At 43.7% G+C, this 24,510-nt stretch overlaps 1 pseudogene; it reads right to left on the bottom strand.

Moving 5' to 3' along the window:
* Positions 1-3,780: 3,780 nt before the first annotated feature.
* Positions 3,781-3,960, bottom strand: LOC139229565 (U2 spliceosomal RNA; annotated as a pseudogene).
* Between the last annotated feature and the right edge of the window lie 20,550 nt (positions 3,961-24,510).

Genomic DNA, 24,510 nt, shown 5'->3' with positions numbered 1-24,510 from the left:
CACTGACGAAGAATTAAACCTCTCGTAACTGATCTGTCAATGAATAAACTTTAAGCCATCAGGAAAGTCTGGGTTCTGCTTTTTTTTAACTAATATATTTCAGGAAAAAGATATGGACTTGGTGGCATTTTCACAAAAAATGCTAGGTTTGCAATCTAGAAGACTTTTATATTACTGCTACTGTACTTTGGCTTCTAAATAGTTGGATTTAAGGGCAAAGCATGATGCCACTGGGAAGATATAGAACTCATGATTCTGTGATCACCTTATATACTCAGCTTTATTATGTCAAATTAGTTTTGGCAAATGTGAGCTGAACATCGTAACCTGCTCAGGAAATGTTGTTTGCGCTAAGTCTCAAGTTATCTGCTGTAAATTCCACAATGATTTCAAATTGTCAGCTGAATTTTCTGTCTGAAATGCAACAGGGCAGGTAAACAGATTTTGTATGGTGACTTCACATTGTGTTGATTCAGCAAGATAACTATCAAGATGTCAAACTTGGGAGAGTTTTGCATGAATTTATAATGTGAACTATTCCATTAATATACAGTGTTTAAATCTTTGGATGATTTCCATAGTATGTTTTCTCTTGCTCCCTTGGACTCAATTGCTAAATGCACTGCGAGATAAGAAATTGCGCCACATGTTTTAGGGATGGTCATGGATTGATCTCTGATCTATACTAAGCTGATCTAAAAGCTTGGGCACTACATTTTGATTCTGCAACCTTGGGCTAGGAAGGTGAAAAATCAGATAGGGATCCATTGCTGATTACAGTCTAATGACCCCTTATGAAATGTACGCATGTGTGGATGTCTGGTAAGGACAGGATTGAATGCAGCTGTGATGTTCCCCCTGCTACCACCATCACCTGCATGCTTGAATTACTTGCCAGCCCAGTGTTAACTAACACCGGAAAGATTGTCACTTATGTAAAGTTCATGAAGGGGACTGACGCCCAAGGAACTACCCCAAGTTTGTGTCCCACCTTCAGGAGAGAAAGAGAGCAAGATGGAGAAAAGCTGCAGGACTCCAGCAAGGACTGCGGTTTCATTATGTAAAACACATTTGGTGACTGGCTTCCCTCAAAAAAAAACAATCGTCTCCATCAGCAAAGAATTATTAGCTTCAACATGTTCTTGTTTCTGTCTATTGTTTAGTGAGTGCTGATGACCGAGAAGAGAAACCAAAGGTCTTGGGTGTCTTAGTGAGTGACTGCATGAGAAGACTAATCTGATGCACACCATTTACACTGATTTGCTCTCTCAGGCAGCGGATTTGTTCAAGTCTAGATTACGTTTTTGCACGATTATTAACTTTGACGATTAGGCTGAATTTGTACAATTTTCTAAACGTTTAAAAATAGAATCTGTAATAGTATAAACTTATTTTACACTTAAAAGTATTGGTTCTAAGATCTTAGAATCTGATTTTTCAAAATATACTTTCTGTTTACAATGAATTGCAATGTATAATGTCCATTGTGAGTTTTCCCCATAATTTTCTTGATCTTTTTTCTTGATTGATTTTGACAATTACATTTTCTTTTAATAAAGTTACCCTCTTTGCCATGGATAAACCCGAGTGACCACGCTGTGCATAGTTCTGATTGTAGCTATTTATGGATTGCTTGTGGCCAATTAGAGTTTATTTGCAACTTTGTGGAGATAATTACAATGTCAATACATCCCAGAAACATGACGAGTATTGCATGTGATTACCTTTTGTATCAGTACACTCCCAGTATTCCAGGTTTATGTTTGTCGTCTTTAGCAGTGATCTAAATACCTTTCTGTGACTGAGCAATATTCACCACACCTTAGGGAAGTGCAGTTCATGACTATTTACAGATATCTATGCAAATTTTAAGATTATTTTTCCACATTTAAAAAAAAAAGGAGCAAAAGTTTTTTCTTTAAATCAGATTGATTTCTCTCTCCATTGTATTATATAATTATTGACCCACACTGAAGGAAGTAAAATATTGTCTAGATCACTACAGGTCATGTAGAATAATGTATGTTTGAAAGAATTATACAATAATTATTTTAATTTGAGGATCTAGGAGTTATCGTCACTTATGGATGCTGTCTGGATTCTAAAATTAAACCAACATTCAATTCCCATTATATTTTTTTTAAACATTCATAGATTATTTCACCCTGTCATCCTACAGTGTTTGTAATGGGTTATTTTGTAGTGCCTACATATGTAGCCTATAATTTTATTGTTCATGATGGTACAGTGTATTATACCAGCTATAAGTTGCCACAGTGTACTGGTTGGACCTCTCTGGTCCGGAAACATCCATGGTTCAGCATTAGTCACGGTTTCCCGTGCATTCTCTGTTCTGTGCTGCAGAACTGCTGCTTTGCATGGGTGGCGTTCCGGTTTCCCACACTTTCTAGCTCTGTTCTGTGAGGTAACCGGGCTGGGTAAGGGAAGGACAGGCGGCTGACTGATACGCCGAAGCTGGGCCTGAGGGAGAGGAAGGTTTATTTATTTTTTAAAAGCAACAAACCAGCTCGTTAATTAATAAATGTGGCTGGGAGATTTCTACACAGAGGGCGAGGCCGAGGCCAGAGTTTTGCAAGCGGAGTGTGACGGAGGCGTTCAGGAGCCCAGGCGTGGTCTAGAGTTACCAGTCAGCGTGACCTCCCGTGGTTTGGAAAATTTGCTGTTTCGGCACTGGCCAGGTCCAGAGGGTGCCAGACCACAGAGCTCCAACCTGTACTAATGTGGGTTTTCATCTGATTTTCCCTCCCCACCTCCCACCCCGGTTGATTTCCTGATCTCAACATCATGCTATTCATGTCAGGTGCTATTCACAGGAAGAGTTGGCGAGTCGGCTTCGGGTTACATATCTTCCCAGCTGTCTCGAGCTCCCACCAGTGTGTCGTCGTCGTCATCATCATAGGCAGTCCCTCAGAATCGAGGAAGACTTACTTCCACTCCTGAAGTGAGTTCTTCGGTGGCTGAACAATCCAATACGAGAGCCACGGACTGTCACAGGTGGGACATAGTCGTTGAGGGAACTGGTTTGCCGCATGCTCTTTCCGCTGCCTGTGCTTGATTTCTGCATGCTCTCAGCATTGAGACTCGTGCTCAGTGCCCTCTCGGATGCACTTCTTCCATTTAGGGCGGTCTTGGGCCAGGGACTCCCAGTGTATAGTACATAGAGAATGAATACACAATGGGGGAAAAGAGGAGCAAATTAGTTTTAAAGAATATTGCCTTCAGACAAATAAAAAATACTTTGAATCAAACTACTTTGTATTTTTTTGGCTAACTCCCAACAAATTGAATATGTATCTGAGGATACTTTCTCACCACTTGGTCATTTGATGCTGCAATTACCTTTTTGATTGTCACCCAGTGAGGTTACTGAAAACTAATTGTGAATAAATTAGCTCCATAGGTACAGCCTTAACACCAGCTGCCTTGGTGATCTTGTCATTACACCTGCACCCACTAATCATGCTGGTAGTAGCAGTCTCCAAACCAGTTCTTCTGATTAAATACTTGAGAAATACAGGAGGAGGAGGGCAAATAAGAATCCAAGTGCTGTTAGATAATACCACTTATTTGTGGTAGGACCTGGGTTTGCTCTCACTATCCCCCTACACAATGAATTCCCAGACTGAGCCATTTTCATTGTTGAGAAATGCTACACAGAGGGAGGGGCACTTTTTTTTTGTTCATTCTTGTCAGATCAACTCCAGCGCCAAAGATCACTTTGCGCTATTTACACTTGATCTTAGCCAAAAAGCCGAGAGGGGAAGCTGCACCGTTCCTGGAAACACTGCAATACCAGGTCGGTGCGTGGAGTGGACGGAGCAAGCCCCTGTTCCATCTCCCTGTTCCAAAAAACAATTTAATATTTGGTCCCCATAGGAGATATTAAACTGATAAGAACAGATACTACACTTGATCTTAGCCAAAAGGCCGAGAAGCGATGGGGAGGGGCACTTTGGTCTGTCATGCAACCCCTAGCAACTGGTTATAGAGTGGTATTAGTGGAGACCTGGGATTAGGTAAATTACTCCCCCTCTCAGTCAAAGGGAGTCAACAGGGAAATAAAAATAAAATGTCTTTCTTAAAAACATCCTAATTATTTATAGCTGATTTTGAGGCATACTGAAAATGTGAGCTTTAAATCATTTAATTACTGACTTGTGCTTTTATTTGGCTTTCCATATTTAACCTATGTAGTCATTTTATCAGTGACAACTGTGTATGTTTGCATTTCAGCAACACATTCTAGTTCAACCATAAGTAAATTGTGTTGAATTATGAGCAAGTTTATCACTTGCTACAATCTTATTTGTAGTTTAAGGCAGTCACTGCAATGACAATGCATCACACTGAACCCTTTAAGTACTTGTCAGAGCTTTTGGTGTACTTAACCATATGGCGCTCTTGTTTATTCAGCAGTCTTAACAGTTTAATTTATTCATAATCAAAATCTGCTCATCTGTCCACCTTCAAGGGAGCCAAACCATCAGGGAACACTGGTCCAACCTACACTGTTGGATTCAGAGGTTTTGCACAGAAGGCTGGGAAGCTGGCATTGGAGGACTAGTATCATTGTTAACACCTAAAATTCGCTTATACTCATTAGATTATTCAGCACTTATTTTTCTGAGGGTGATCTCAACATTTCTCTGCCTTACCCTTAGTGTTGGTGAGTGATTTTTATTTTTAATCTATTTTTCTTGTTCTTGGTTATAAGGGACTAATATTTTTTAACTAATGTTAAATGATCCGTGCCAGTTTTCTTAAGGTATTCGAAATAAATGGAGAAAATGGTACCCTTTAAATATGGATATTGCAGAATATTAAACAAAATGACTCCAGAAGAAATCAGTTCCCTTCCTACATCCCATTCTATAGCACTGAATGCTAGCACTCAAACACGTAACACCACAATAACTTGAAGGTGTGAACTTTTATTACAATTCTAGTAAGATTCAAAACGGTGAGGTTTAATTTCCTCAGGTAATCTATTGCTTAATGCATTTGTGTGCAGATGCCATGTGTCAATTAACGCAGTTGTTAACAATTGTGTTCAATTAGTGGAAAAAGAAATTTCGATGAATGTGTTAAGTTGATACCAGAAGAAATTAGACCTGTTACTGTCAGCTTGGCTGAATAGTAATACTCTCATATCTGAATTATAGGGTTGTGGGTTCAATCCTTCAGCACCCTTAGCTTGTAATTTAGACTGACACTTCAGTGAATTGTTGGAGGTGCTGTTGCTTTGGATGAGATGGTAAACTGAACAGTAGCCTATTCAGGTGGATGCAAAAATCCCATGGCCCTATTCAAAGAAGTGCAAGGGAGTTATTCTGGAATCCTGGCCAACATTTATCCCTCAATCAACATCACTAAAACACATTAATTGGTCATTTATTTAATTTGCTGTTTGTGACACCTTGTGTGCAAATTGGCTGCCAGATTTGCCTGAGTAACAATATTGACTACACTTCAAAAGTACTTTGGTTCTGAAGTGATTTGGGTTTTCCTGAGGATGTGAAAGACACTATATGAATAGAAATTGTTTCTTTCAATTCCTGTGTCTTGGTCAGGCATAATTGCTATTTCTATGAGAGCTTGTGATGGGGAAAGGGAAGCTAATACTCTATGTCCACTTTTATTTTTGTAAATGTTTGCTTTTAGGGAGTAAAATAAACCAAGGCATACTCTTGTGAAAAAGGTGACATTTATGGATGGTCTTCTTACTGTGTCCAGACCACTTTAGGATGAATCACGTGAGCTGAATCTGGCAACATCTACCATTCTCACCACAACCACAACAGTGGCTGTGATTTGATGTTATCTTTTATAGGAAGTCATAATAGTTTAAAACTTGCTCTAGATAGGATTATGAGTATCTTGCCATTTCTGGTTTGCATGGAACTGAAATCAAGGTAAGCTCCTGAACGACGCTGAATTTGGGGCCTGTCAGTTTTGGGTACCCTTTTTCGTATGAAAATTGTAACGCAATCCATATTGAGAAAGTGGTAAGGAAATTTGAAGTACTTGAGTCAAAATATTTCAAATTGTAAATCCCATAATAGGGCACCCACGCCAGTACAGCACTGCCTCTCTAGATACTGAAGGGTGTTACTATTGTGATGCATTATAAAGGTCTAAAATCAATCACATTATTTCAATGATGCACAGTGAATCATACTTGAGCTGACTCAGCGCTGCAGAAATGGGCAGGGTGTAAACTTCCTTAAACTTGGAGCAGTTCATCGAGGCAAGCCTACGTTTGGTACTCTGACTACCTATTTGAAAGGACTCCATTTCAGTCTTCAGCCTACTGCTGGCTTGGCTTTTCAAAAATGTAATTGCATTAATTATTCAATGGGATATCTGACTGAAAAACAACTTTTAAGATTGCTGTTAATTTCCTTAGAACCCTTTCTAGTGCAACTTAGTCCATTCTTGCATGTAGAAAAACCTTTGTGTTTAAACCCATGAGCCATGCTCAAGTCATTTTCTATTTAATTTCATTACAACTGAAGTGCAGTTTTAATTATAAGGCAAAGCCATAGATTTATTGTGTTCATTAATGAATTGCAGCTAGCACACACCCAGATAAATATAGCTTGAGGCTCCTACATTATATCATTATAACATTCATGTTGTATAATTTGCAGCAGAGATGCAAGGTCCAGCCATGTACAACAGTCTTATTTTGTTCCAAGTGAGTAATGCACACATCTCTCAAACAACACAAAGAATGTTTTGGCCAGATTCCTTCTATATTTAATTCTTCATTGGCTAGCAGCTGGTCTCTGCCATCTGGGCATGCATGCCTGGGATTTGCATTTAGGGTCTTGATAAAAGTGGTAGCCTCAAGGCAGAGTTCTCCATGGACTAATATGGTAAAAGAGGAATACAGACAAAGAAAAAGGCCACATTATTTTTTAAGTGAAATAAGGTCAAACTCACTTTTATAGTTGCTGGCAAATAATCCCTCCCTTGTAGTGGAAAACAATGGATGTACTTGTCAGTGAAGTGCTTGTATCTTGTTTTAAAAGTATCCAAAGACAAATTACACAACTTGAAGGACTGTGTGCTGCTGAATGAAGCTTCTCGCTGCCACATTAATTCTGTGCAGAATAACTGATGGTTTGCAGCAAATTACATGTGCACATACAATCAAGAGTTGGAATTGAGGTCAATATCTGCAAGAGTGGTTCCCACTAATATTACTAAACAACCCGAGGTTTATACAAATCATAAAAATAAAACCTAAATTCAAATAAAATTCTTCCCTGTTAGGAGCTGATCATTCTGCAATAATAAAAATCATGGGCAGAAATTAGAGTGCAAAGCACCTGTTTTTCGGGTGTAAAATGGGTGCAAAGCGTACTAATTTCGCAGTGGGGTGGCCTGTGCATAATCGGCATTGGACCCACTGATAAATATATGGGGCTCATTTGTTAGGCATCCAGGGCACTGCTGATCGAATCTCCCAAACGGCAAATCTTCCCCCTTCCAAGGATCTACCTGAGGGTCGCGGTGATGCCGGCAGCTGCCCAAAATTGACCTCCCGCAGCGGGCCTGATCAGAATTGGGCCTCGGGCATACCTGTTCCCTGCGCCCAGTTTGCACTGGAGACCAGCGCGCCGTAATTTCCACCCCATAGTGTCTCGTACCCATGCAAAATGGATTGGCACAACACTCGTCACTTTATGGAAGAAGAATTGTAGCAAAATATTTTCAGTGTTTGTTGTGTGGTGACGGGCGTGATACCAGCAGTGTGATAGTCTGGCATGAAACACAAAAAATTCGCAGCAACCAGTCCAATTGGGACTGCATTGTAAGGCTGGTTTGTCACTTTGGAAACAAGTGTATTTAAAAAAATGTTTCCAAATCAATTATGTTGCATCTTTCTTTCAGTGAAGTACAGAGTATTGCTGTGCCACCAGTTTGTGGTTAGTATGTGTAAGAGTGGCTTCCACATTTAAAAAACAAAATGATTAAAGCTGAAATTGAAACTAACTTCTAGGGGACTGAGTGAACCAGAACAATGACCTTTCAACTCTTGGTCTTGGTTTTGATTCCAGCCCCAGATGATCAAATGAAAGTCTCTCTAGCTCACTCTTGCTGCTGGCTCTAATACAAAATGAGTTTGGAATTCTGAACCAAGTTCCTGGTGATTGTGGGATCACAGCAGATACAGGTACTTTAGGTGTAATTTTCAGGTTTAACGTTGCCAGTGGAGGGCCTTGTTCCCGTTAAGAGCTCATATTGCGGGAGATTTTCAAGTTGAGCCCAGAATTGGTGTGGTATCGGTGGTGCACCCGTGGAGCTCACCCATGGCCACGGTTGGAGGACTTCAACCATTACCGGCTGCGGGCGCCAAATGGCCACTCTGCTGCGACCCACGGGGCTGGTGCGGCGGAAAATCGGTCAGTTTGTGCATGGAGCCGGCCACGGGTAAGGATCTATTGGAGGGGGAGTGGATCCTGGGGGGGCGGGGGTGGGGAGGGGGGGGAATGCTCTGCCGAAATTCTATTTAAAAAGCCAAGATTTACACGGGGAGAAGCCACGTGCAGCAGTCCATGCTGAGCTGAGGCCCGAGCCTAATTTAGCTTGGGGGGCTTCGTTTGAATGGAAGTGGCAAGCTATGAGCGCCCAACAGGCACCCTGATGCACCTCTGGGCCTAATGAAATCTGGCCGGTTCCAATGCTGAGCTGGCCCACAGGAACGTCCTGTGGAAGCCAAAGCCAAGAGAGGCGAGCCCGGGCCGACAGACCCGCAGTATTTTTGATGTGTCGAAAGGAGCACTCCTGCTTCTGTGGCTCTACAAAAATATAACTGAAAATGTTTTGTGACTTTTTTTTAATGAGTGTCCTCGCTGGTTATTCTGCTCAAGACCTACCTGAATTTTTGCATCTGGGGCTTACAACCGCATAGGACCCGATTTGCGTAGTAAAGCAGCCTTGTGCTTGTTTCAGGTTGGTCGGCTGCTTGGCCATTTACAAGTTGGTCTGGAAATGGCTCAGGCAGGCCTTGGGTAAGCAGAGGTGCCTCAATCCACATTTTTAATTCCTGGCCGCTTATCTTTCAGGCACATAACGGACGATCCGAGTTGAATTTCTTCTCATTTTTTGCGTGGTCTCATGGTCGCTTCACGGACCGCTGGTTAGGCTGCTCAATGCCTGGGAAAACCTGGGGCTAGCATGCACTTCGGATCCTCCACCCATTGCTCCGTAAAAATCGCATAGGACTCCGATTGCATATTTAACCAGCCTTCTGCCAGTTTTGGGTTGGGGGGAGGGTGGGATGCAAATTTGTGTGTCAGCTGTGGCTCAGTGGGCAGCACACTCTCCTCTGAGTCAGAAGGTTGTGGGTTCAAGTCCTACTCCAGGGGCTTGAGTACCCCAAAAAATCTAAGCTGACACTCCAGTGCAGTGCTGAGGGAGAGCTACACTGTTGGAGGTGCTGTCTTTCGGATGAGATGTTAAACTGAGCTCTCTTAAGTGGACGAAAAGATCCCACGGCACTCTTTCAAAGAAGAGCAAGGGAGTTATCCTCGGTGTCCTGGCCAATATTTATTCCTCAATCAACATAACAAAAAAAAACGATTATCTGGTCATTATCACATTGCTGTTTGTGGGAGCTTGCTTGTGTGCAAATTGGCTGCTGCATTTCCTATATTACAACACTTGAAAAGTATTCATTGGCTGTAAAATGCTTTGAGACATCTGGTGGTTGTGAAAGGCACTATATAAATCCAAGTTTTTCTTTTAATGGGGATGTGGTAATGCCAGCCTGTCCCATGATATGCAATGGCTGCATTACCATTATACCAGTATATGTTAGACAAAATGAAAGCCAACTAATATTGTTCTTTGCTTCTGTTTGAGTCACTACCTTGTTTTTCTGGTCTTTTGCATTTCTGAAATATTTCAGTCTGGACTCAGACAATAAAGAGAACTCTTTGTTGCCACTAATACAATGAACTTGAGTGTATTAGGTTAACACCCTTCTTTTGGCTATGTCTCACGAGTATCCACAATCGTGTTTGAGCGTGTAGCCTTCTGTCCATTTGGATTGCTGTGATTAAGTGAACAATTTTAGCTGTGTTAAGCGAATACGTTTATTTCCCTCTGCCAGTTTTCTCCCCTCACCTTCTGAAAGCAATTGAATCCTCACTGCAACAAAGCCTTACAGGCACCAGGCATTCTCCGGTACCTTGCACAAGTGGCCACTGTTTATCATTATTCATGTGAACACAAAATCCAAGCTGACACTCCAGAACAGTATTGAGGGAGCGTCGGAGGTGCTGTCTTTCAGACGAGACGTTAAACCGAGGCCCTGTCTGCCCTCGTCGATGGACGAAAAAGATCCTATGGCATTATTTTGAAGACGAGCGGGGGTATTCTCCCCACTGTGCTGGCCAATATTTAACCCTCAATCAACATCACTAAACAGATTATCTGGTCATTATCACATTGCTGTTTGTAGGAGCTTGCTGTGTGCAAATTGACTGCTGTATGCCCTATGTTATAACAGCGACTGCACTTCAAAAAGTACTTCATTGGCTGTAAAGCGCTTTGGGACGTCCTGAGGTCATGAAAGGCACTATATAAATGCAAGTCTTTATCTTCACGTGTGAACCTTGACAGTGAGCATCAACAGGCTATTCAACTACAGGGAAGATCAAAGCCTAGCTTCACCCTGTCCTCGCTCACCATCCACACACAGGCACACCCAGCAGTAATCGCCAGACAGCAATGAACTCTTTGTTTTTCTCCGCCCTAACCCAGAGGCGGCCAGGCCAAATTTAACGTCCCGGCTGAAATCAACTAACATAGCAACAGATCGAACTGGGGTCTTCTGTGTCTATATGCATTAGCCGCTCACTGGACAGACTCAATGAGCCATCAGGGGAGCCTCATTTTTACATCCAGATTACATATTTGTGGTTAGAATGTAAAACTCGCTACCACCAGGAGAAGTTGTGGGAATAGCATAAATGCATTCAAAGCGCTGCTAGATAAACACATGAGGGAGAAAGGAATAGAAGGATATGCTGTTGGGTTTGATGAATAGGAGTGGGAGGAGGCTCGTGTGGAGTATGAACACTGACATAGAGCAGTTGGGCCAAGTGGCCTGTTTCTGTGCTGTACATTCGATGTAATATTTTTTTTCTGTACTTAGACTTGAATTACAAATACGCCTCTTCATGATGTATTGCATGACTACAGTCATTTCCAGAATCTACTGAATAACCGCAGTAATAACCTTATGAATCATTTCACATTTTGGAAAACCTTCAACAATAATAAAAATTCTGCAAAAAACTGCAAATGTAGCATAAACATCTGAACTTGTAAAGGGTTGTAAAAGTCAATTATTCCTTTAAATGTTCTTCTAACAAAATGCTCTTCAGATGAGGTATTAAACAGCGTCTGCCTAGTCACTCTAGAGGCTTGAGTACTGAGGGAGTGCTGCACGGTCGGAGGCACCGTATTTCAGATGAAACATTAAATCGTGGACAAAAAAGATCCTATGGCGCTATATTTAAGAAAAGTAGGGGCGTTCTCCCCAGTGTCTTAGCCAATATTTAATCCTCAACCTCATAAATACAGATTATCTGGCCATGATCACGTTACGGTTTGTGGGAGCTTGCTGTGCGCCTATTGGCTGCTGTGTGGCCCTACATTACAACAGTGACTACACTTCAAAAGGTACTTCATTATCTATAAAGTGCTTTGGGATGTCTGGTAGTCCTGATAAACACTATATAAATGCAAGTCTTTTCTATTCAGATGGACACGAAAGAACCCATGGTGGGCACTATTCGAAGAAGAATAGGGAGTTCTCCCGGTATCCTGGCAAATATTCCTCCCTTAATCAACACCACAAAAATTGTCTCATTGCAATTCGCTTACTTAACGACAACCCCTGGACTTAACAAAGTAAGTTATTGAACGTGAAGCACTTTGAGATGTTTCTGAGAGATGTGATAAGATGCTTAATAAATGAAAGTGTTTCTGGAGGTCTTGTTGAGCCCAAATGGTTCAGCATGTTTATCCATTGAGCAACTGAATCATCCAGCTCGGGGAAGTCTCTTGCCTCACCTGGGATGATGGAAGGGGTGCTACAGTTAGCTTCAACAGCAACAACAACAACAACAACTTAAATAGCACCTTTAATGTGGTAAAAGGTCCCAAGGCAAAATTTGACACTGAGGCACACAAGGAGATATCGGGGCAGACGAAAGAGTAGGTTTGAAGGAGCGCCTTAAATGAGGAAAAGAGGTAGAGAGGGTTTAGGGAGGGAGTTCCAGAGCTTAGGGCCTTGGCAGCTGATTTAAGGAGGGATATACTTGAAGCAGTTCAGAGAAGGTTCACTTGGGCTGATTCCTGAGATGAAGGGGTTGTCTTGTGAAGAAAGGTTGAGCAGGTTGGGCCATCACCCTTTCCTTCAACCACTGTCTATCCCACCTGTGACAGAGACTGTAATTCCCATATTGGTCTGTTCAGTCATCTGAGAACTCACTTTTAGAGTGGAAGCAAGTCTTCCTCGATTTCGAGGGGCTGCCTATGATGATGATACTCTTATTAGAGTTTAGAAAAATGAGAGGCGATCTTATTTAAACGTATAAGATTCTGAGGGGGCTTGATAGAGTAGATGCAGAGAGGATATTTCCCCTCGTGGGGGAATCTAGAACTAGGGGGCATAGTTTCAGAATAAGGGGTTGCCCATTTAAAACAGAAATGAGGAGGAATTCTTCTTTCAGGGTCGTGAATCTTTGAAATTCTCTACCCCAGAGACCTGTGGAGGCTGGGTCATTGAATATATTTAAGGTGGAGATAGACAGATTTTTGAACGATAAGGGGGTCAAGAGTTATGGGGAGCGGGCAGGGAAGTGGAGTTGAGGCCAAGATCAGGTCAGCCATGATCTTATTGAATGGTGGAGCAGGCTCGAGGGGCCAAATGGCCTATTCCTGCTCCTATTTCTTTTGTTCTTATGAAGGCACAGCCACCAATGGTTGAGCGATTAAAATCAGGGATGCTCAAGAGGCCAGAATTAGAGAAGTGCAGATATCTCAGAGGTTTGTGGGGCTGTTTAACACCGAGCCACATAAGGAGATATTATGGCACATGACCAAAAGCTTGATCAAAGAGGTAATTTTTAAGGAGTGATTTGAAGGAGGAAAGCAGTGCCCCTAGGTTATGGAGGAGAAAATTAGCCAGGGTGCCAACTCCAATATTATTTTGAAGTGGCACTGTGTTGGTTTCCCATTTATTTTCTGATCGTATTGATTGATACTGCTTTACCCATATCAGTTGACATTAAAGCGTATCACAATAGACAGGGTACAGGAAAGGATGCCACAATTGGCTGCAGCAGGGAAAAGCAGTCAGGGTTCCCACTTCTCATCTGCTATTCAGTGAGGTGGGTGGGGTGGCTTGACCCATCCACCTCCACGGAGGTGTGTGGGGGGCCTGACCCATCCACCTCCATGGCACGAACCTGGTATTGCAGTACTTCCAGGAACGGTGCAGTGGCTCTCGGCCTTTTGGCTAAGAGCATTGGCACAGAGTGATCCTTGATGTGTGCAAGGTGACCTCTGGCGTTTGTGATTTGACAAAGAATTGGAAAGATTGGCAACGAAAAATAAAAAATAAAAAAATCTGCTATTCAATGACCACTGCTGAAAGTGTGAAAGGGATACCCTCAAAGCCTCCCTGAAAAAGTGCAACATGCCCACTGACACCTGGGAGTCCCTGGCCAAAGACCGCCCTAAGTGGAGGAAGTGTATCCGGGAGGGCGCTGAGCACCTCGAGTCTGATTGCCGAGAGCATGCAGAAATCAAGCACAGGCAATGGAAAGAGAGTGTGGCAAACCTGTCCCACCCACCCTTTCCCTCAACGACTATCTATCCCACCTGTGACGGGGACTGTAGTTCTCGTATTGGACTGTTCAGCCACCTAGGACTCATTTTAAGAGTGGAAGCAAGTCTTCCTCGATTCTGAGGGACTGCCTATGATGATGATGATGATTGGGTGAGGATATGACTGGATTGGCTGTGATGCTTCTACAGTCAAATAGTCTGGTAACACTCACTGTCATGTCTCACACATAGACAATGGTCACTTTGACAAGGTGCCCGGCAAGTCCTGTAGATCCAGCTTGGAGATCCATCTTAAGATGGAAAAACCAGCACAATTTTTAAATTTTAAATGAACAGGAGATTGCCTTTGAAAAAAAAAATTCTACAATGTATGTTTGCCCCAGGCCAAAACGATTGAGCAGCTTTCATACCTGAGGCATCCAGGCAGCACGTGTGGAACATCAGACCACTTTTATTTTATGCATTCAGGGGGCCAAAATTGCCCCTTTGAACAAGGGACGTTAGGGGGCAGACGACGGAAGCGACGCGGCCCGGGTTGCGCCCTGTGTGAGAAGTTGCCCCGCGGGAGCCTGGTCAGCGCCGGGCAATGTCACCCACAGCTTTGCGGGGCGCAAAGCTGCCAGTGGCTGGGGCGCTGCAGCCTCCCTTAAAGGGGAGGGCCTTATGCGCGGCCGCCATCTTAATTTGATTGTCGGCCGACTTTGGAGTTGGCCCGACAATGGTGGGCCGCTGGTTCGGCCGGGCAGCCCAGCACCCTGAAACCCTGCCTGGTGGCCCAGTGGGCGCCACGGAGCCGGCGCAAGGCTTCGCAGCATCCCACCCCTTTAAGAGAGGGGGAGGGACGTTGCGACGCATCAGCGCGACGCTGACTCATGGCGCCACGCTCCCACCCCGGGAGTGCCCCGCGAGCACCAGCATCTTTTTTTTTCAGGTAAAGAGCCCAATTCCGGGGCTTATGTGTCCTCCTTCTGCCAGGCGATTAAAAAATCGGATACATCAAATTCAGCCCCCCAAACCCCAGTGCGGGGAAATTTTGTCCCCTAAGTATCTAATGGGGAAATGTAATTTTCTAGTGGGCCAAGCATACTACAGCAGGAAAGGTCATGCACATAGATGGTGCTCAGAAATTTGGATGGCAGAGTCATAACCTAGAATTGCACCAATTATTTCATCCTTAGTTAGAATATAGGGTTGAGATGTATCAAATCTAGGCATGGAGGTCAGTAAGTAAAAATAGTGAATGTTTCATGGGTGAATTATAACAATGTATGACATACTGAGATCTTTGGGAGATTATGTATAAGCCCATAACTAATTAGCAAGGTCATTGATACCTATAATTCATCCCTTGACTCTCGACTATGTATCCAGCAAACTTTCTTTTATGTGCTTGTGCATATGAAAAATGGTTGACGCTTCCTCTGATATGAATTTAGGTTGTACTGATCAATGAAAAGTGAGGAACAAAATGTGTGAGACATGAAGGGGAATGTCGCAGAATGGAAGTCTGTCATCTGAGCTGCATAATTATAAAGCCAGAACTGCCCACTGCAACATCAGCACGTAAAGTGCACAAGGATATAATCTACAGAAAAATACAGGAGGCAAAATACCTGGTGCACATTAAAAGATGATAATTGTGTTTAGAACATAGCTACAGGAGTAGGCCGTTCAGCCCTTCGGGCCTGCTCCGCCATTTGAATAGATCATTACTGATCTGCGACCTAACTCCACATACCCGCCTTTGGCCCATATCACTTAATACCTTTGGTTATCAGAAAGCTATCAATCTCCGATTTAAAATTAGCAATTGATCTAGCATCAATTGCCATTTGCGGAAGAGAGTTCCAAACTTCTACTACCCTTTGTGTGTAGAAGTGTTTCCTAATTTCACTCCTGAAAGGCTTGGGTCTAATTTTTAGACTATGCCCCCTAGTCTTAGACTCCCCAATCCGTGGAAATAATTTCTCTATCTGTTTGCATTTGATCCTCAATGTTACAGTTTTTAGATATTTTTCTAATTTTCCCACCGCTTCTCTTCTGAATAAACTGACGCCCTCCACACACTCTCCAGTTGGCTTGTTCCAGTTGCCATTCTTCATACACAAATCTAGACAGTTAGCCAGAGATGCAACTAAGTTTAAAGAGTTCAGGCATATCAGGGACAATTCTTGGCTTGGAAAGAGAGTGTAAGTGAGATTTCCTTACTAGGGGAGAGTCTATGGTATGTTCCCCCCCACCCCCCAAAAAAAAAATGTTGATTTTTTTTTTACACTTGTGCATTCTGCATTTTCAAGTAGACTTTCTGTAGATCTATAAATTTTATGATGCATATCTCACATTTCTGTATTTAATAGCGATTGTAACAAAATGGATGTACAGTACTTGATTAATAATCAAAATTCCTCGCTTTCTAATAGTCATCAATTAAAATGGCTTTTAAAAAGTAGCAAAGAATATGATATTAGGGGGTTTTGACCCCAATTAAAAGTTACTGATGGAAGCTGTAGCAGGCCATTTTAAAATGATGTACTCCATTTTTAACTGCCGTGACATTCTAAGTGACAAATAATTGAGGGTAATTTTCCAACTTTGCCCTTCTGGCAGTGAATCTTGTCCAACAAAAGGGTATATCGCATATTCATGCATTTGCAACGCACGGTTTTCCAATCAAATGGCTGGAAAACCATGCAGCGTGCCCAGATTTCTGAAATGCGCTCCCGGTGGGCGAGGTCCTCTTCTGCAACAACAACAACTTGCATTTTATAGCGCCTTGAACGTAGTAAACCGTCTCAAGGCGCTTCGTAGGAGCGTTGTCATAGACCACACCTGGAGTACTGCATACAGTTTTTGGTCTCCGTATTTAAGGAGGGTGTAAAGGGGTTGGTGGGGGGGGGGGTGTTCTCTATGAGGGGGTCAGGTTCCCTTCTGACCAACTTGAGCGGTTTCGAATCGCTCCCCCTCCCTTGGGTTCTGTACTCTGGATTTATTTGGGTGGTGTGACAAAAGTGCAGAGGACACTGATTTGATGCAAAGAACTTTATTTTTATTACAGTCAAAGTAATACAGGCTTATTACTCTCGTAAGAAAATACACGGCCAAACTTACAATCACTCTAATAAAGAACAATACAAGGAAAGGTACAAGGTCAAACTTATAATCACTCTAATAAAGTACCATACACAACACATTCAAAGGGGGTTGCAGTAAAATTATACCTCCCACCTCCCAATACCTAATTCCAGCTAGGTTAGACTCCAAGGCAGGCAGGGACTTATGCTTACCAATCCTTTTGATAGTTAATGGTAGATGGTGATGTTCTTCCTTCCTTCAGGACTTCAAGACTTCGAGGCTGGAGAGTCTCTCCCCTCTCTCTCCTCTCTCTCTCCCCTCTCTCTCCTCTCTCTCACCTCTCTCTCTCTCTCCTCTCTCTAACCTCTCTTGAAAACAGTGGGCAGTTATATGATTTCAGTGTTCTAATCTTGCTGCCCAATCTGTTCACAATCCTTTGTATAATTTTGGCGGGCTTGGTTCTTCTTTGTAATATTTTGTCGGGCTCGTTAAAGTTGATATGTCTTGGGTGGGTTGATGTTCGAAAAATTGTTTCCTGATGGAAATATTAGTTTGGTAATTGCAATGTCCTTTTGTGCTTAGTATTTCACATACAGGCTGGATTGGGCCTCTTTGAGATGTATATGCTGAAATGGTTTGTCCAGACCCATGTTGATGGGGAGCTATCTCTGGGTGGTAATGTCTCTGGCGGAGGAAGATTTCCAAATACTCATTCTTCCAGACAGGTTTACTCAGTCCTCAGACCCAGACAGTTCCAATAATCAAGTGGGCTTCTTTTGTTCCCTAGGTCCGCCACAGGCTTGAATTTGTCTTGTAAAAGTTCATAATTCTATTAAAGTTTGTAGTTTCTTCCATAAGCACTTTAGAGTTCCAAACTTTTCGGTAGATAGTCCCAAATTAAATTTCCTTTCGAATGAACCCAAACACAGGGGGGGGGGAGTTCTGGTGCATTTTGCTTTCTGCAAGGGATAAAAACATAGAAACATAGAAAATAGATGCAGGAGTAGGCCATTCGGCCCTTCGAGCCTGCACCGCCATTCAATATGATCATGGCTGATCATGCAACTTCAGTACCCCACTCCCGCCTTCTCTCCATACGCCCTGATCCCTTTAGCCGTAAGGGCCACATCTAACTCCCTCTTGAATATATCCAACGAACTGGACTCAACAACTTTCTGTGGTTGAAAATTCCACAGATTCACCATTCTCTGGGTGAAAATCTTTCTCCTCATCTCGGTCCTATATGGCTTACCCCTTATCCTTAGACTGTGACCCCTGGTTCTGGACTTCCCCAACATCGGGAACATTCTTCCTGCATCTAACCTGTCCAGTCCCGTCATAATTTTATATGTTTCTATGAGATCCCCTCTCATTCTTCTAAATTCCAGTTAGTATAAGCCTAGCCGATCCAGTCTTTCTTCATATGCCAGTCCTGCCATCCCGGGAATTAGTCTGGTGAACCTTTGCTGCACTCCCTCAATAGCAAGAATGTCCTTCCTCAGATTAGGAGACCAAAACTGCACACAATACTCAAGGTACAGTTTCACCAAGGCCCTGTACAACTGCAGTAAGACCTCCCTGCTCCTATACTCAAATCCTCTCACTATGAAGGCCAGCATGCCATTTGCTTTCTTTACTGCCTGCTGTACCTGCATGCCTATCTTCAGTGACTGATGTACCATGACACCAAGTCTCGTTGCTCCTCCCCTTTTACTAATCTGTCACCATTCAGATAATAATCTGCCTTCCTGTTTTTGCCACCAAAGAGGATAGCCTCACATTTATCCACATTATACTGCATCTGTCATGCAGTTGCATTGGAGACAGTTCAGAGAAAGATCACGAGGTTGATTCCTGAGATGAAGGGGTTGTCTTATGAAGAAAGGTTTAGCAGGTTGGGCCTATACTCACGGGAGTTTAGAAGAATGAGAGGGGATCTTATTGAAACATATGAGAGGGCTTGACAGGGTAGATGTAGAGAGGATGTTTCCCCTCATGGGGGGAATCTAGAACTAGGGGGCATAGTTTCAGAATAAGGGGTCGCCCATTTAAAATGAGGAGGAATTTCTTCTCTCAGAGGGTCGTGAATCTATGGAATTCTCTACCCCAAAGAGCTGTGGAGGCTGGGCCATTGAATATATTTAAGGTGGAGATAGACAGATATTTGATAAGGGAGTCAAAGATTATGGTGAGCAGGCAAGGAAATGGAGTTGAGGCCAAGATCAGGTCAGCCATGATCTTATTGAATGGTGGAGCAGGCTCGAGGGGCCAAATGTCCTATTCCTATTCCTATTTCTTATGTTCTTATGTAAAATTTGGGCACTGAGCCATATATGGAGATATTAGGACAGGTGACCTGCAAATAACTGCTGCTCAGGTAATACTCTAATGGAGAATCATATTTCATTTTGATATCTGAAATTGATCTGTTAGAATTTATATAAAGAGCACGTCTAATTAATACTGCAGACTGAAAGCCCATTTTATATGTTTGATTTGTCAATCAGGAGCACGATTTCTGTAGATTGAACACATGAACTATAAAATAAACCTGGATATGTGAGGGGCTGATTTTCAACTGACGCATGCATGTTTCTTACATGAAAAACCGGGTAGCCAGCAGTTAAAAATTGGGTAGGTGGGAGGGGGGAACTCAGCCATCCAAGATGCCCAAGACCTGCCCACAATACAATTTTCAGGTGGGCCTGTTTAGATGGGCGAGCAGCAAGCCTGCCTGCTATTTGGGCGGCAGGCTGCTTACAAATGCAAATCGGGGTCCTATGCTGGTTTGCAATTTTCAGGAGCAAATTGGGCGGAGTGGGCACTGCACACGCACTGCCCATTTGTACCAGGGAGCGCTGGACGCCACTTTTTCCTGCATTGTTTTGACGTTGGTGGTGTGTAAGTGTAGTGCCGTTTGCATCTGTGTGGAATTTAACGCAGTATTTATTGAATTCGGTGAGTGTCGGCATCAGTGGAATGTGTTTGGACGGAAACATTGGGCCCAAAATTAATGAACTCACTGCCCACTGCTGCCGACTGCCACCAACATTCCTCTGGAAGATCCGCCCAGTGCCACTTTCGCTGTGGGCTGGAGCGGGCTGGAGGAGAGAACCGCCGGGAAATGCCCGCTGACATCAGCGGACGGCCAAGTGGCGCGATTGACCTCCCGCCCGCCAATTGATGCGGGCGGGAGTTGGCGGGAGTCGGCGCCAGAATGGGGGTGGACCGCTGACTGGAGGCTGGTCTGTCCCCCGATGGTAAGTATGAAGATTCTGAAAAAAAAGGTTAGTGAACATTTTTTTCCCCACAGCGACTTACCTCAATGGGGTCCGCTGAAGGTCTTCCAATGGGTTTTTTTTTCCTGATGATTTTTCTTTGCAGGTCTTCGACCCGTCTTTGCCGCCGAGAATGAGAACTCCCACCGGCTGCTGCCCAGATTGGCGGTGTAAGTCCCTCATTTGCCGCCCGCCGCCCTTTGAAGGACCTTCACGATAAATATCCTGCCCAAAGTACCATCAGGTGCCTCGGCGGCCATCGGCGGTCCTTTGGGCGGCACTTGGGTGGGCCGGGGCCTTCACCAATTTCGGGCCCATTGTTTCCAGACACAATCACACTGACTGTGCCTCACCAATTTGGCACATAGTGAATGTGAACTGGCAGATTCTGTTGGCACACTCATTGCCACATTCTCAGACACGGCTCGTGAAAAACCGGCACACCCTGTGTGAGCTGTGCACTTGCAAATATTGTGACATTTCACAGCTACCTTCTGTTTTTTACGCACTATGCAAGACAGGATATGACTCCTGCCTTGAAGAATTGCTGTGGTTATGGCCCGAAGCTGTTCTTTCACAGGGAGCACGCCGCCTAAAAACCTCACTTTGCGATAAACTCGGAGCAGAATTCGGGGAAGTTAATAGACCAGCCCTTCTTATCTGGAAGTCCTCTAAACAATGCTCTATAGCCAGCTTCTCCAGCAAGTAGCTGAGTTATAAAGACCAAGCAGAACCTATGTTCAATCAGAAGTTCAATCCCATCTGTGTCGACTTAGCTTATTTCAGCCAGGTTGACAATAGAAAGCATGAATTTGTCTCAGCAGCTCAGGGTTAAGCACATGAAAATTGGCAATGGCTCCCACTTCTGATTGCTCTCCAAACATGTATGTGGAAGTTACTGAAGACATTGGGATCAGCTGTGATGCCCAAATGCTTCAATAGCTGTCTCTTTGTCTAGGCTTCTCCTTGAATAATGGCTCCTTGGGTGAGGTGTAAGAGGATAACTAGTGCCAGAGTAAGGCCCGATCCCATTAAGCCGAATGAAAACAAGAATTCAGCAAAGAAAATGTACTTTCTTGGGTTATGATGATACATGGTAGTGACAGATTTCTACCCTGAGGAGCTCACATAGTTCTGTACATTTTGGTTGAAGGATGACTGGATCAAGGTCTTCTAATTGGAATCATCACAAAAAAGTAGTTAGAACTAAAAATTAATATTTTGTCCATCATCTTCATTCTTGGCATTAAATTGGAGCACTTTTTTTCTTTTTGCATTTTCCCATTTTATTTTATAAATATTATACATCAAGGCACAGTACTCAAACAGTCCGATGTTCAAGATCATCTCATAACCAACATCTGAAGTGCTTCGGTAAAAGTGTTGATCCTGATAGAACATGTGGAAGGAGAAGTGTCCAGAATCCATTTGCTACGTAGGAGTCAACAAAGCCTCTTCACTGCTGTATTTTTAAGAAAGAAAGACTTGCATTTATATAGCACTTTGCATGACCTCAGGACATCCCCAAAGTGCTTTACAGCCAATGAAGTAGTTTTTTGAAGTTTAGTCATTATTGTAATGTAGGAAATGCAGCAGCCAACTTGCGCACAGCAAGCTCCTTCAAACAACAGTGTGATAATGACCAGATAATCTGTTTTAGTTATGTTGATTGAGGGCTAAATTTTGGCCAGGACACTGGGGATAACTCCCCTGCTTGAAATAGTGTTATGGGATCTTTTACCTCCAGCAGACAGGGCCTCGATTTAGACGTCTTATTCGAAAGACAGCATCTCCGACAGTGCAGCACTCCACTGGAGTATCAGTCTAGATTTTTGTGCTCATGTCCCTTGGAGTGGGACTTGAACCCATAACCTCCTGACTCCAAGGCAAGAGTGCTACCCACTGAGCCAACAGTAGAATAAAGTGTTAGGGCCTTTACACCCTCATAATTTAAAACACTGAAGCAGCTTTTAGTTTTGTAATACCTTCTTCTGTCAACAGGTGTCACTAGTGGAATTAAATACAAAAAGGAAGTAGTACTTTTGTTTTAGATCATATATTTATTTAGCGTTTAAAGATAATTAAGGTTCTATTTGGTTGTTTGCGGATTCTTCCACTCCTCCCTACTACCCCCTCCCCCACACACATTTTGCTTCGTGTGAGGTGATGTTACGATACACGTTTCACATTCATTGTGTAAAGGTCATTGTTTGAGTTATATAGAAACGTAACAGATCTCCATTCCATTCCTGTATTGTCATTATTGCATGATCACATCTAATAGTGAAACTGGTAAAACTCAAGTTTGTTTACAAAAGGAAATAAGGGCTTCTATTCAAATTTCTATTCAAACGACTTCCGCATCATTGCTTGAAAATCTGTCCTCACAAAAATATTGCTCATCAATAATTCAAATTCCTTAATTTTGCTGTCTGATCAAAACAAGCAGGTAGCGAATATTCCCACAACAGGCAGCTCCTGATCGGCTACCAAGCTTGTTCAGAGTTGGGAGCCTCTTCTCTCTTTGAAACAAGTAGAGCCATTCCAAGATGGAGGCCGTCCATCCCTCTATATCATGTCACTGCAGCAAGGAAGTATATCCAAAATGGCGGATCTTCATCAGGTGGCAAAACCAAGAACATGTAAATACTGGTAAAATAGTAATTGAAAGCTTCATACTTATAGAAAGACATATTGGAGGAGGGTTCCCTCCATTTGCCGTTTGTAGTAAAAATATTACCTTTCTGTCCAAGGTGGAAAAGGGTCACATTGACCTGCTCAACATATATAGTTCATATGGCCTTAGGAGCCAGGCAGGAAGTTTACACCAGCCTGTGCGGGAAAGTTTGTAAACTTTGACCTATGTATATAAAAGAGAGAGGGGGCGAAGTTCGGGTATTGTGCGGCTCCCATTAGTGCCCACGGGAAGCGCTAACAGGGCGCAAATTATTTTTTGCCCGGGCGCAGCAAAAGCAGCTCCTCTCGCTAAATTGGGTGGGGGCGTTGAGGCGGTGCCAACAGGTAACGCTCCACTCGACTGCACCTGCCGATGATGACATCATCGCCGTGCGCAGCGCCCCGTTACCGCCCCGGAAGCTAAATTCAGTTGCGCCCCCTGTCTTCCCGCTTGCCGTTGACAATGGCACCGTCGGCTGTCGAGTTTCAGTCGGGAGTCGGCTGCAGGAGCGCTATTTAACCACGTCATCTTTGGAAAAAATGTTGGTCAGCGATTACTGTTTGCAGCTTACTTCCACATAGTCAGACAGGCTGTTGGACAGATTTCAGCGATTTTCATTTGAAGGAGTGTTCTGGCTGTTAAGCATTCCTCTCTTTCACTGAGGGCACATTTGAAACGACAACATTTATATCGTTTCATGGGGGCTGTGTTGGCACTCGACCACCTGCTCTGGCAGAGAGAAAGGCAGGGAGAACAACAGCAAAATGTGGTCAGAAGGAGGAGGCCCAACAGGGCTCTCAACAGGCGACCTTACCCTCCCAGAGAATTCCGGCAACAGTCCTCCTACACCAATGTCACTGAGGAGCAGTGTGTTCGAAGGCTGCGCTTCAGCAAGGACGTGGTCACAGAGCTCTGCCACATCCTGCAACCAGACTTTGAGCCTCAGACCAGGGTGAGGATGGCCCTGCAGTGGCAGTCAAGGTCACCATCACGCTCAATTTCCACACCAGTGGATCCTTCCAGTGTGAAACAGAAGATATCACCAACATCTCCCAGTTTGCCATCCTTTGCTGTATCTGCGAGGTGACAGATGCTCTGTACAGAAGGAGTAGGGACTACATTTCCTTCCCCATGATCAGAGAGAAGACACTGGAGTGTGCATGTGGCTTTGCCTGGATAGCGGACTTCCTCACGATGCAGGTCACTTTGCGGGCACCGCATCACAATCCTGAGACATTCCGTAACCACAAAGACTACCACTCACTGAATGTGCAGTTGGTGTGCGACCACACATGCCGAATCCTCACCGTCAATGCCCACTTTCCTGGCAGCAACCACGATGCATTCATCCTGCGCCAGACCGGTGTGCCAGCTCTCTTCCAGCCACCACATCAAGTTCGCGGCTTGGTTGCTCGGGGACAAGGGCTATCTGCTCTCCACCTGGCTCATGACTCCCCTCCCCAACACTCCTGCCCAGCACCCATATAATGAGAGCCATGCCGCCACCAGGAACATCATTGAGCGGACCATCGGAATGCTCAAGCAATGGTTCCTCTGCTTTGACTGCTCGGGAAGAGCCCTCCAGCA

This window comes from Pristiophorus japonicus, chromosome 18, assembly GCF_044704955.1.
Source record: "Pristiophorus japonicus isolate sPriJap1 chromosome 18, sPriJap1.hap1, whole genome shotgun sequence".
Taxonomy (NCBI): Eukaryota; Metazoa; Chordata; class Chondrichthyes; family Pristiophoridae; genus Pristiophorus; species Pristiophorus japonicus.
The sequence above is the reverse complement of the archived record's forward strand: the minus strand, read 5'-3'. Positions and strand labels throughout refer to the sequence as shown.